Raw genomic sequence first — 12,020 nt, forward strand, 5'->3', positions numbered from 1 at the left:
AGCTTTATCCACAATGGAATTGAAGGCAAGCTTTATCCACAATGGAATTGAAGGCAAGCTTTATCCATAATGGAATTGAAGGCAAGCTTTATCCATAATGGAATTGAAGGTAAGCTTTATCCATCATGGAATTGAAGGTAAGCTTTATCCATAATGGAATTGAAGGCAAGCTTTATCCACAATGGAATTGAAGGCAAGCTTTATCCATAATGGAATTGAAGGCAAGCTTTATCCATAATGGAAATGAAGGCAAGCTTTATCCATAATGGAAATGAAGGTAAGCTTTATCCACAATGGAATTGAAGGCAAGCTTTATCCATAATAAAAATGAAGGTAAGCTTTATCCATAATGTAATTGAAGGCAAGCTTTATCCATAATGGAATTGAAGGCAAGCTTTATCCATAATGGAATTGAAGGCAAGCTTTATCCACAATGGAAATGAAGGCAAACTTTATCCATAATGGAATTGACGGCAAGCTTTATCCATAATGGAATTGAAGGCAAGCTTTATCCATAATGGAATTGAAGGTAAGCTTTATCCATAATGGAATTGAAGGTAAGCTTTATCCATAATGGAATTGAAGGCAAGCTTTATCCATAATGGAATTGAAGGCAAGCTTTATCCATAATGGAATTGAAGGTAAGCTTTATCCATAATGGAATTGAAGGCAAGCTTTATCCATAATGGAATTGAGGGCAATCTTTATCCATAATGGAATTGAAGGCAAGCTTTATCCATAATGGAATTGAAGGCAAGCTTTATCCATAATGGAATTGAAGGCAAGCTTTATCCATAATGGAATTGAAGGCAAGCTTTATCCATAATGGAATTGAGGGCAATCTTTATCCATAATGGAGTTGAAGGCAAGCTTTATCTATAATGGAATTGAAGGCAAGCTTTATGCATCATGGAATTGAAGGTAAGCTTTATCCACAATGGAATTGAAGGCAAGCTTTATGCATCATGGAATTGAAGGTAAGCCTTATCCACAATGGAATTGAAGGCAAGCTTTATCCACAATGGAATTGAAGGCAAGCTTTATCCATAATGGAATTGAAGGCAAGCTTTATCCATTATGGAATTGAAGGTAAGCTTTATCCACAATGGAATTGAAGGTAAGCTTTATCCACAATGGAATTGAAGGCAAGCTTTATCCATAATGGAATTGAAGGTAAGCTTTATACACAATGGAATTGAAGGCAAGCTTTATCCATAATGGAATTGAAGGCAAGCTTTATCCACAATGGAATTGAAGGCAAGCTTTATCCATAATGGAATTGAAGGTAAGCTTTATCCATAATGGAATTGAAGGTAAGCTTTATGCATCATGGAATTGAAGGTAAGCTTTATCCACAATGGAATTGAAGGCAAGCTTTATCCACAATGGAATTGAAGGCAAGCTTTATCCATAATGGAATTGAAGGCAAGCTTTATCCATTATGGAATTGAAGGTAAGCTTTATCCACAATGGAATTGAAGGTAAGCTTTATCCACAATGGAATTGAAGGCAAGCTTTATCCATAATGGAATTGAAGGTAAGCTTTATACACAATGGAATTGAAGGCAAGCTTTATCCATAATGGAATTGAAGGCAAGCTTTATCCACAATGGAATTGAAGGCAAGCTTTATCGATAATGGAATTGAAGGTAAGCTTTGTCCATAATGGAATTGAAGGTAAGCTTTATCCATAATGGAAATGAAGGTAAGCTTTATCCACAATGGAATTGAAGGCAAGCTTTATCCACAATGGAATTGAAGGCAAGCTTTATCCATAATGGAATTGAAGGCAAGCTTTATCCATAATGGAATTGAAGGTAAGCTTTATCCATAATGGAATTGAAGGTAAGCTTTATCCATAATGGAATTGAAGGCAAGCTTTATCCACAATGGAATTGAAGGCAAGCTTTATCCATAATGGAATTGAAGGCAAGCTTTATCCATAATGGAATTGAAGGCAAGCTTTATCCATAATGGAATTGAAGGTAAGCTTTATCCATAATGGAATTGAAGGCAAGCTTTATCCATAATGGAATTGAGGGCAATCTTTATCCATAATGGAATTGAAGGCAAGCTTTATCCATAATGGAATTGAAGGCAAGCTTTATCCATAATGGAATTGAAGGCAAGCTTTATCCATAATGGAATTGAAGGCAAGCTTTATCCATAATGGAATTGAGGACAATCTTTATCCATAATGGAATTGAAGGTAAGCTTTGTCCATAATGGAAATGAAGGTAAGCTTTATCCATAATGGAATTGAAGGTAAGCTTTATCCATAATGGAATTGAAGGCAAGCTTTATCCATAATGGAATTGAAGGCAAGCTTTATCCATAATGGAGTTGAAGGCAAGCTTTATCCACAATGGAATTGAAGGCAAGCTTTATCCATAATGGAATTGAAGGCAAGCTTTATCCATAATGGAATTGAAGGCAAGCTTTATCCATAATGGAATTGAAGGCAAGCTTTATCCATAATGGAATTGAAGGCAAGCTTTATCCATTATGGAATTGAAGGTAAGCTTTATCCACAATGGAATTGAAGGTAAGCTTTATCCACAATGGAATTGAAGGCAAGCTTTATCCATAATGGAATTGAAGGTAAGCTTTATACACAATGGAATTGAAGGCAAGCTTTATCCATAATGGAATTGAAGGCAAGCTTTATCCACAATGGAATTGAAGGCAAGCTTTATCGATAATGGAATTGAAGGTAAGCTTTATCCATAATGGAATTGAAGGTAAGCTTTATCCATAATGGAAATGAAGGTAAGCTTTATCCACAATGGAATTGAAGGCAAGCTTTATCCACAATGGAATTGAAGGCAAGCTTTATCCATAATGGAATTGAAGGCAAGCTTTATCCATAATGGAATTGAAGGTAAGCTTTATCCATAATGGAATTGAAGGTAAGCTTTATCCATAATGGAATTGAAGGCAAGCTTTATCCACAATGGAATTGAAGGCAAGCTTTATCCATAATGGAATTGAAGGCAAGCTTTATCCATAATGGAAATGAAGGCAAGCTTTATCCATAATGGAAATGAAGGTAAGCTTTATCCACAATGGAATTGAAGGCAAGCTTTATCCATAATAAAAATGAAGGTAAGCTTTATCCATAATGTAATTGAAGGCAAGCTTTATCCATAATGGAATTGAAGGCAAGCTTTATCCATAATGGAATTGAAGGCAAGCTTTATCCACAATGGAAATGAAGGCAAACTTTATCCATAATGGAATTGACGGCAAGCTTTATCCATAATGGAATTGAAGGCAAGCTTTATCCATAATGGAATTGAAGGCAAGCTTTATCCATCATGGAATTGAGGGCAATCTTTATCCATAATGGAATTGAAGGCAAGCTTTATCCATAATGGAATTGAAGGCAAGCTTTATCCATAATGGAATTGAAGGCAAGCTTTATCCATAATGGAATTGAAGGCAAGCTTTATCCATAATGGAATTGAAGGCAAGCTTTATCCATAATGGAATTGAAGGCAAGCTTTATCCATAATGGAATTGAGGGCAATCTTTATCCATAATGGAGTTGAAGGCAAGCTTTATCTATAATGGAATTGAAGGCAAGCTTTATGCATCATGGAATTGAAGGTAAGCTTTATGCATCATGGAATTGAAGGTAAGCTTTATCCACAATGGAATTGAAGGCAAGCTTTATCCACAATGGAATTGAAGGCAAGCTTTATCCATAATGGAATTGAAGGCAAGCTTTATCCATAATGGAATTGAAGGTAAGCTTTATCCACAATGGAATTGAAGGTAAGCTTTATCCACAATGGAATTGAAGGCAAGCTTTATCCATAATGGAATTGAAGGTAAGCTTTATACACAATGGAATTGAAGGCAAGCTTTATCCATAATGGAATTGAAGGCAAGCTTTATCCACAATGGAATTGAAGGCAAGCTTTATCGATAATGGAATTGAAGGTAAGCTTTATCCATAATGGAATTGAAGGTAAGCTTTATCCATAATGGAAATGAAGGTAAGCTTTATCCACAATGGAATTGAAGGCAAGCTTTATCCACAATGGAATTTAAGGCAAGCTTTATCCATAATGGAATTGAAGGCAAGCTTTATCCATAATGGAATTGAAGGTAAGCTTTATCCATCATGGAATTGAAGGTAAGCTTTATCCATAATGGAATTGAAGGCAAGCTTTATCCACAATGGAATTGAAGGCAAGCTTTATCCATAATGGAATTGAAGGCAAGCTTTATCCATAATGGAAATGAAGGCAAGCTTTATCCATAATGGAAATGAAGGTAAGCTTTATCCACAATGGAATTGAAGGCAAGCTTTATCCATAATAAAAATGAAGGTAAGCTTTATCCATAATGTAATTGAAGGCAAGCTTTATCCATAATGGAATTGAAGGCAAGCTTTATCCATAATGGAATTGAAGGCAAGCTTTATCCACAATGGAAATGAAGGCAAACTTTATCCATAATGGAATTGACGGCAAGCTTTATCCATCATGGAATTGAAGGCAAGCTTTATCCATAATGGAATTGAAGGTAAGCTTTATCCATAATGGAATTGAAGGTAAGCTTTATCCATAATGGAATTGAAGGCAAGCTTTATCCATAATGGAAATGAAGGCAAGCTTTATCCATAATGGAATTGAAGGTAAGCTTTATCCATAATGGAATTGAAGGCAAGCTTTATCCATAATGGAATTGAGGGCAATCTTTATCCATAATGGAATTGAAGGCAAGCTTTATCCACAATGGAATTGAAGGCAAGCTTTATCCATAATGGAATTGAGGGCAAGCTTTATCCATAATGGAATTGAAGGCAAGCTTTATCCATAATGGAATTGAGGGCAAGTTTTATCCATAATGGAATTGAAGGGAAGCTTTATCCATAATGGAATTGAAGGCAAGCTTTATCCATAATGGAATTGAGGGCAATCTTTATCCATAATGGAATTGAAGGCAAGCTTTATCCATAATGGAATTGAAGGCAAGCTTTATCCATAATGGAATTGAGGGCAATCTTTATCCATATTGGAATTGAAGGTAAGCTTTATCCATAATGGAAATGAAGGTAAGCTTTATCCATTATGGAATGGAATTGAAGGTAAGCTTTATCCATAATGGAATTGAAGGCAAGCTTTATCCATAATGGAAATGAAGGCAAGCTTTATCCATAATGGAATTGAAGGCAAGCTTTATCCATAATGGAGTTGAAGGCAAGCTTTATCCACAATGGAATTGAAGGCAAGCTTTATCCATAATGGAATTGAAGGCAAGCTTTATCCATGATGGAATTGAAGGTAAGCTTTATCCATAATGGAATTGAAGGTAAGCTTTATGCATCATGGAATTGAAGGTAAGCTTTATCCACAATGGAATTGAAGGCAAGCTTTATACACAATGGAATTGAAGGCAAGCTTTATCCATAATGGAATTGAAGGCAAGCTTTATCCATTATGGAATTGAAGGTAAGCTTTATCCACAATGGAATTGAAGGTAAGCTTTATCCACAATGGAATTGAAGGCAAGCTTTATCCATAATGGAATTGAAGGTAAGCTTTATACACAATGGAATTGAAGGCAAGCTTTATCCATAATGGAATTGAAGGCAAGCTTTATCCACAATGGAATTGAAGGCAAGCTTTATCCACAATGGAATTGAAGGCAAGCTTTATCGATAATGGAATTGAAGGTAAGCTTTGTCCATAATGGAATTGAAGGTAAGCTTTATCCATAATGGAAATGAAGGTAAGCTTTATCCACAATGGAATTGAAGGCAAGCTTTATCCACAATGGAATTGAAGGCAAGCTTTATCCATAATGGAATTGAAGGCAAGCTTTATCCATAATGGAATTGAAGGTAAGCTTTATCCATAATGGAATTGAAGGTAAGCTTTATCCATAATGGAATTGAAGGCAAGCTTTATCCACAATGGAATTGAAGGCAAGCTTTATCCATAATGGAATTGAAGGCAAGCTTTATCCATAATGGAATTGAAGGCAAGCTTTATCCATAATGGAATTGAAGGTAAGCTTTATCCATAATGGAATTGAAGGCAAGCTTTATCCATAATGGAATTGAGGGCAATCTTTATCCATAATGGAATTGAAGGCAAGCTTTATCCATAATGGAATTGAAGGCAAGCTTTATCCATAATGGAATTGAAGGCAAGCTTTATCCATAATGGAATTGAAGGCAAGCTTTATCCATAATGGAATTGAGGGCAATCTTTATCCATAATGGAATTGAAGGTAAGCTTTGTCCATAATGGAAATGAAGGTAAGCTTTATCCATAATGGAATTGAAGGTAAGCTTTATCCATAATGGAATTGAAGGCAAGCTTTATCCATAATGGAATTGAAGGCAAGCTTTATCCATAATGGAGTTGAAGGCAAGCTTTATCCACAATGGAATTGAAGGCAAGCTTTATCCATAATGGAATTGAAGGCAAGCTTTATCCATAATGGAATTGAAGGCAAGCTTTATCCATAATGGAATTGAAGGCAAGCTTTATCCATAATGGAATTGAAGGCAAGCTTTATCCATAATGGAATTGAAGGCAAGCTTTATCCATTATGGAATTGAAGGTAAGCTTTATCCACAATGGAATTGAAGGTAAGCTTTATCCACAATGGAATTGAAGGCAAGCTTTATCCACAATGGAATTGAAGGTAAGCTTTATACACAATGGAATTGAAGGCAAGCTTTATCCATAATGGAATTGAAGGCAAGCTTTATCCACAATGGAATTGAAGGCAAGCTTTATCGATAATGGAATTGAAGGTAAGCTTTATCCATAATGGAATTGAAGGTAAGCTTTATCCATAATGGAAATGAAGGTAAGCTTTATCCACAATGGAATTGAAGGCAAGCTTTATCCACAATGGAATTGAAGGCAAGCTTTATCCATAATGGAATTGAAGGCAAGCTTTATCCATAATGGAATTGAAGGTAAGCTTTATCCATAATGGAATTGAAGGTAAGCTTTATCCATAATGGAATTGAAGGCAAGCTTTATCCACAATGGAATTGAAGGCAAGCTTTATCCATAATGGAATTGAAGGCAAGCTTTATCCATAATGGAAATGAAGGCAAGCTTTATCCATAATGGAAATGAAGGTAAGCTTTATCCACAATGGAATTGAAGGCAAGCTTTATCCATAATAAAAATGAAGGTAAGCTTTATCCATAATGTAATTGAAGGCAAGCTTTATCCATAATGGAATTGAAGGCAAGCTTTATCCATAATGGAATTGAAGGCAAGCTTTATCCACAATGGAAATGAAGGCAAACTTTATCCATAATGGAATTGACGGCAAGCTTTATCCATAATGGAATTGAAGGCAAGCTTTATCCATAATGGAATTGAAGGTAAGCTTTATCCATAATGGAATTGAAGGTAAGCTTTATCCATAATGGAATTGAAGGCAAGCTTTATCCATAATGGAATTGAAGGCAAGCTTTATCCATAATGGAATTGAAGGTAAGCTTTATCCATCATGGAATTGAAGGCAAGCTTTATCCATAATGGAATTGAGGGCAATCTTTATCCATAATGGAATTGAAGGCAAGCTTTATCCATAATGGAATTGAAGGCAAGCTTTATCCATAATGGAATTGAAGGCAAGCTTTATCCATAATGGAATTGAAGGCAAGCTTTATCCATAATGGAATTGAAGGCAAGCTTTATCCATAATGGAATTGAGGGCAATCTTTATCCATAATGGAGTTGAAGGCAAGCTTTATCTACAATGGAATTGAAGGCAAGCTTTATGCATCATGGAATTGAAGGTAAGCTTTATGCATCATGGAATTGAAGGTAAGCTTTATCCACAATGGAATTGAAGGCAAGCTTTATCCACAATGGAATTGAAGGCAAGCTTTATCCATAATGGAATTGAAGGCAAGCTTTATCCATAATGGAATTGAAGGTAAGCTTTATCCACAATGGAATTGAAGGTAAGCTTTATCCACAATGGAATTGAAGGCAAGCTTTATCCATAATGGAATTGAAGGTAAGCTTTATACACAATGGAATTGAAGGCAAGCTTTATCCATAATGGAATTGAAGGCAAGCTTTATCCACAATGGAATTGAAGGCAAGCTTTATCGATAATGGAATTGAAGGTAAGCTTTATCCATAATGGAATTGAAGGTAAGCTTTATCCATAATGGAAATGAAGGTAAGCTTTATCCACAATGGAATTGAAGGCAAGCTTTATCCACAATGGAATTTAAGGCAAGCTTTATCCATAATGGAATTGAAGGCAAGCTTTATCCATAATGGAATTGAAGGTAAGCTTTATCCATCATGGAATTGAAGGTAAGCTTTATCCATAATGGAATTGAAGGCAAGCTTTATCCACAATGGAATTGAAGGCAAGCTTTATCCATAATGGAATTGAAGGCAAGCTTTATCCATAATGGAAATGAAGGCAAGCTTTATCCATAATGGAAATGAAGGTAAGCTTTATCCACAATGGAATTGAAGGCAAGCTTTATCCATAATAAAAATGAAGGTAAGCTTTATCCATAATGTAATTGAAGGCAAGCTTTATCCATAATGGAATTGAAGGCAAGCTTTATCCATAATGGAATTGAAGGCAAGCTTTATCCACAATGGAAATGAAGGCAAACTTTATCCATAATGGAATTGACGGCAAGCTTTATCCATAATGGAATTGAAGGCAAGCTTTATCCATAATGGAATTGAAGGTAAGCTTTATCCATAATGGAATTGAAGGTAAGCTTTATCCATAATGGAATTGAAGGCAAGCTTTATCCATAATGGAAATGAAGGCAAGCTTTATCCATAATGGAATTGAAGGTAAGCTTTATCCATAATGGAATTGAAGGCAAGCTTTATCCATAATGGAATTGAGGGCAATCTTTATCCATAATGGAATTGAAGGCAAGCTTTATCCATAATGGAATTGAAGGCAAGCTTTATCCATAATGGAATTGAAGGCAAGCTTTATCCATAATGGAATTGAAGGCAAGCTTTATCCATAATGGAATTGAGGGCAATCTTTATCCATAATGGAGTTGAAGGCAAGCTTTATGCATCATGGAATTGAAGGTAAGCTTTATCCACAATGGAATTGAAGGCAAGCTTTATGCATCATGGAATTGAAGGTAAGCCTTATCCACAATGGAATTGAAGGCAAGCTTTATCCACAATGGAATTGAAGGCAAGCTTTATCCATAATGGAATTGAAGGCAAGCTTTATCCATTATGGAATTGAAGGTAAGCTTTATCCACAATGGAATTGAAGGTAAGCTTTATCCACAATGGAATTGAAGGCAAGCTTTATCCATAATGGAATTGAAGGTAAGCTTTATACACAATGGAATTGAAGGCAAGCTTTATCCATAATGGAATTGAAGGCAAGCTTTATCCACAATGGAATTGAAGGCAAGCTTTATCCATAATGGAATTAAAGGTAAGCTTTATCCATAATGGAATTGAAGGTAAGCTTTATGCATCATGGAATTGAAGGTAAGCTTTATCCACAATGGAATTGAAGGCAAGCTTTATCCACAATGGAATTGAAGGCAAGCTTTATCCATAATGGAATTGAAGGCAAGCTTTATCCATTATGGAATTGAAGGTAAGCTTTATCCACAATGGAATTGAAGGTAAGCTTTATCCACAATGGAATTGAAGGCAAGCTTTATCCATAATGGAATTGAAGGTAAGCTTTATACACAATGGAATTGAAGGCAAGCTTTATCCATAATGGAATTGAAGGCAAGCTTTATCCACAATGGAATTGAAGGCAAGCTTTATCGATAATGGAATTGAAGGTAAGCTTTGTCCATAATGGAATTGAAGGTAAGCTTTATCCATAATGGAAATGAAGGTAAGCTTTATCCACAATGGAATTGAAGGCAAGCTTTATCCACAATGGAATTGAAGGCAAGCTTTATCCATAATGGAATTGAAGGCAAGCTTTATCCATAATGGAATTGAAGGTAAGCTTTATCCATAATGGAATTGAAGGTAAGCTTTATCCATAATGGAAATGAAGGCAAGCTTTATCCATAATGGAATTGAGGGCAATCTTTATCCATAATGGAATTGAAGGCAATCTTTATCCATAATGGAATTGAAGGCAAGCTTTATCCATAATGGAATTGAAGGCAAGCTTTATCCACAATGGAATTGAAGGCAAGCTTTATCCATAATGGAATTGAAGGCAAGCTTTATCCACAATGGAATTGAAGGCAAGCTTTATCCATAATGGAATTGAAGGCAAGCTTTATCCACAATGGAATTGAAGGCAAGCTTTATCCATAATGGAATTGAAGGCAAGCTTTATCCACAATGGAATTGAAGGCAAGCTTTATCTATAATGGAATTGAAGGCAAGCTTTATGCATCATGGAATTGAAGGTAAGCTTTATGCATCATGGAATTGAAGGTAAGCTTTATCCACAATGGAATTGAAGGCAAGCTTTATCCACAATGGAATTGAAGGCAAGCTTTATCCATAATGGAATTGAAGGCAAGCTTTATCCATTATGGAATTGAAGGTAAGCTTTATCCACAATGGAATTGAAGGTAAGCTTTATCCACAATGGAATTGAAGGCAAGCTTTATCCATAATGGAATTGAAGGTAAGCTTTATACACAATGGAATTGAAGGCAAGCTTTATCCATAATGGAATTGAAGGCAAGCTTTATCCACAATGGAATTGAAGGCAAGCTTTATCGATAATGGAATTGAAGGTAAGCTTTATCCATAATGGAATTGAAGGTAAGCTTTATCCATAATGGAAATGAAGGTAAGCTTTATCCACAATGGAATTGAAGGCAAGCTTTATCCACAATGGAATTTAAGGCAAGCTTTATCCATAATGGAATTGAAGGCAAGCTTTATCCATAATGGAATTGAAGGTAAGCTTTATCCATCATGGAATTGAAGGTAAGCTTTATCCATAATGGAATTGAAGGCAAGCTTTATCCACAATGGAATTGAAGGCAAGCTTTATCCATAATGGAATTGAAGGCAAGCTTTATCCATAATGGAAATGAAGGCAAGCTTTATCCATAATGGAAATGAAGGTAAGCTTTATCCACAATGGAATTGAAGGCAAGCTTTATCCATAATAAAAATGAAGGTAAGCTTTATCCATAATGTAATTGAAGGCAAGCTTTATCCATAATGGAATTGAAGGCAAGCTTTATCCATAATGGAATTGAAGGCAAGCTTTATCCACAATGGAAATGAAGGCAAACTTTATCCATAATGGAATTGACGGCAAGCTTTATCCATAATGGAATTGAAGGCAAGCTTTATCCATAATGGAATTGAAGGTAAGCTTTATCCATAATGGAATTGAAGGTAAGCTTTATCCATAATGGAATTGAAGGCAAGCTTTATCCATAATGGAAATGAAGGCAAGCTTTATCCATAATGGAATTGAAGGTAAGCTTTATCCATAATGGAATTGAAGGCAAGCTTTATCCATAATGGAATTGAGGGCAATCTTTATCCATAATGGAATTGAAGGCAAGCTTTATCCATAATGGAATTGAAGGCAAGCTTTATCCATAATGGAATTGAAGGCAAGCTTTATCCATAATGGAATTGAAGGCAAGCTTTATCCATAATGGAATTGAGGGCAATCTTTATCCATAATGGAGTTGAAGGCAAGCTTTATCTATAATGGAATTGAAGGCAAGCTTTATGCATCATGGAATTGAAGGTAAGCTTTATCCACAATGGAATTGAAGGCAAGCTTTATGCATCATGGAATTGAAGGTAAGCCTTATCCACAATGGAATTGAAGGCAAGCTTTATCCACAATGGAATTGAAGGCAAGCTTTATCCATAATGGAATTGAAGGCAAGCTTTATCCATTATGGAATTGAAGGTAAGCTTTATCCACAATGGAATTGAAGGTAAGCTTTATCCACAATGGAATTGAAGGCAAGCTTTATCCATAATGGAATTGAAGGTAAGCTTTATACACAATGGAATTGAAGGCAAGCTTTATCCATAATGGAATTGAAGGCAAGC

Source organism: Myxine glutinosa, chromosome 1 (assembly GCF_964187855.1).
Source record: "Myxine glutinosa chromosome 1, kmMyxGlut1.1, whole genome shotgun sequence".
NCBI classification, from domain to species: domain Eukaryota; kingdom Metazoa; phylum Chordata; class Myxini; order Myxiniformes; family Myxinidae; genus Myxine; species Myxine glutinosa.